The 3,092-nt window shown below is 33.2% G+C and overlaps 1 long non-coding RNA gene across 1 annotated transcript; it reads right to left on the reverse strand.

Annotated features, from left to right (window-relative positions):
• Window positions 1–663: 663 nt before the first annotated feature.
• Window positions 664–2,515, reverse strand: LOC111715560 (uncharacterized). Its single transcript, XR_002768253.1, has 3 exons — window positions 2,198–2,515; window positions 1,551–1,596; window positions 664–695 (listed from the first exon to the last, which is right to left on the reverse strand). It is a non-coding gene; the product is annotated as an uncharacterized LOC111715560 (long non-coding RNA).
• Between the last annotated feature and the right edge of the window lie 577 nt (window positions 2,516–3,092).

Consider the following 3,092-nt stretch of genomic DNA (forward strand, 5'->3'; position numbering starts at 1 on the left):
ATAAAACATAATCCAACACACAAAATATATTCGATGCATGACCACAAAAGAATTATAAAACACAACATTCATGCACAAACACACAGCACACAACCCTCTGTCTGAAGTTTAAAGTTTAAATTCTATATATTGTGAGAATATATAAAGATGTTCGGTAAACCTGAATAAACATTTAGAACAGGGAAACTCCCCTCCGTNCAACCTACCCGTCCCTCACCATCCTTTCTTTCTTCAGCCCTCGTCTGAAACGAGGGAGGGGCAATCTAGTCGCCTCGAGCCTCCTCTATACATTAGCGAGCCTCCCATATTTGCCAAACAATAATATCTTTTGCAATACAGTTCCGCCTCTCTGCTATACAGTGCTCTATTAACCTATTGTTATTGATTGCATAATTTGTATTGATTATTTACTTTTTGTCAATTGTATGGATTAAAGCCCTATAATGACCCATTAAGGGGTTTATAAATTATACACTAAAACAAAGATTTATATTCTCCTTTTTCTTTTAATTATCCGTGATCCTACTCCTCCTCATCTTCCGTTTTTGTTTCTTATTCTTCTTCTTCTTCATCTTCCTCTTCTTTTTTTACTTCTTTCTCCTCTTCTTTTTCTTTTTCTTTTTCTTTCTCCTCGCCTTTTTTCTATTCTTCTGTTACTTTTTTTTTTTCTTCATTCTCTTCGCTTTTATTTTCTTCTAAAAATAAGTTTAGATAATTCATGTTTTTTTTTAAATCATTGGTTTTACTTGAACCAATATAGAACACTTAAAGGGACTATTCATCTTTTACAAAATATTTTCAATTAGGAAGACAACCAAGGCTATTCTACCGTTCAAAGATGTTCTTGAGACCCAGAACAATGAAATGGTTAGTTTGAGAAATTCTGGTTTCCAAAATATATTTGAACGGTAAGATAAGCCTCAAATGAGTGAACAATCCTTTCAGATTTTTTATCCAGAGTTAGTCACAGAGAATTTCTTTACTCACAAATTTAGATACTAATCTTAAGATCTTATATTTCAGTATTCTCAATGCAAGTGAATTTTGTAAATGCAAATAGATGGTAAGACGAAAAGTACTTATGCAAGGATAGTTATTTCAGAGGTGTACGCATTTTTTGTACTGCAGTATACTGTCTTTGGGCGGAAAAGTAAACACAAGACGGATGTCACAGCCTGACATGGAATCCATTTTCACAAAAATAATCCATGAAATATTCTGGTCATAGGAAACTATTTTGTGAATTATCAAAATTATCAAAATTGAATGCTTGTATGCTCCTCGGATACTAAACGAACTGGTTTCAATATGTACGCAGAGTATACACACCTGCAATTAATTTTCCTTGCATTACTACCTTGGTAAGACGAAGTAACATAACTTTCAACTATGACAGTGAATACAGTATACACTACATTAATACAACGTTCAGCTCAAGAAAAAAATTATGAATTTAAGAAATAAAAACTGAATAAACTTTCTGCATTTGTCCCTGGACCTGAACTCCCTGAACTCTCATATTTGATGAATTATTTAAACTTTATAATTACCCCTTCCAGTTGGTTCTTTCACCCTGCAAAACATTTCCACGTCATCCTAAGAAATATTGATTTTTGCGTTATTTGTACGTTTTTTTTTGTGGAAAATTCGAGTCAACTTTACAGTTCGTTATTTACAATGGAAAATTCTGACTTTAGGTTTAATTTCTTGAAATGGAATTTCAAGTTCTCCTAATATTGAAACAAATAGATTCTAATATGAGATGAGCAGAGCAAGCTTTCACACAGTTTTTCTAATCCCTATATTTTTACCTTTGGTATTTCAAACTTTGCCTATTTGAAATATCAAAGGTCTCTACGACGCGACGTAAGATGGTAGAGATCTAAAGATAAGAAAATTAGAGTTTGGGGCGAGTAATTAGTTTCCTTTAGCAATTCAAAATATTTCTTTTATAACATACAAAGGACAAACTAATTTTTACATTAAACCAAAACCTTATTTAAACTTTTTTCCAACATTTTCCCTTTTCCCCCCAACTATATCCAACCTTATTTTCCCCAACTATATCCAACCTTATTTTCCCCAACTATATCCAACCTTATTTTCCCCAACTATATCCAACCTTATTTTCCCCAACTATATCCAACCTTATTTTCCCCAACTATATCCAACCTTATTTTCCCCAACTATATCCAACCTTATTTTCCTCCCCGAACCATAAATCATCTGAATCATGAATTCTATTCTTCGCGACAAGGTATGCAGCGACATCTAGCATACTCCGAGACGCTTTTATCTTCTTAACCTTCATCTCCTTCTTCTCATTCATCTTATTTGTATCTTCCATTTTTGTTCTGGAAAAACTAAAAACAGAAGTTCGATCTGTACAGGATCCGAACCGGTACAAGAATTTACTTGTACAAGGTGGTCTAGTGTAATCGTACGAATAATCAAATTTACTTGTACAAGGCGGTCTAGTGTACTCGTAGGAATAATCAAATTTACTTGTATCAGGTGGTCTAGTGTAATCGTAGGAATAATCAAATTCACTTGTACAAGGCGGCAGGGGCGGACATAAGGATTCTGTAGGGGGGGGGGGGGTTAATATTTTTAATCTAATAAAGGCTTCATTATCATACATTTCAGCTTTCACATTGTTTTATATCCTTCATTATAGTCATTCATTTTACATTAACTACAAAGATCTGTAAAAAAAACTGAATTTATTTAATTTCAACTAAACTTTTTGGCAAACATTGACAAAAAAGGCAGTAATATAAAAAATAATAGTTTAACTTAAGAGGAAAAAGATGTTACTTTTTAAAATCTTTAGAAAAGCTACTCTGCAAAACTTTGAAAAAAATATGGTCATTACTCACTGTTAAATTTTCTTGTCGTCATGTAGTATACATGTTAAGATCTTAACGAAATCTAATGTGCAAATGACATTATTTATAAGTAAAAATATGTAGAGGCAGCAAATGGAGTAACCCCTGCTATTCAGGGCCTAAATATATGTTCAGGGGTAATTACCCCTAGAATTCTAGGGAGGGGTATTTACCCCCAGGATTCTAGGGGGGGGGGTAAATATC

The sequence above is a fragment of the Eurytemora carolleeae genome, unplaced genomic scaffold (assembly GCF_000591075.1).
Source record: "Eurytemora carolleeae unplaced genomic scaffold, Eaff_2.0 scaffold1804, whole genome shotgun sequence".
Lineage (NCBI taxonomy): Eukaryota > Metazoa > Arthropoda > Copepoda > Calanoida > Temoridae > Eurytemora > Eurytemora carolleeae.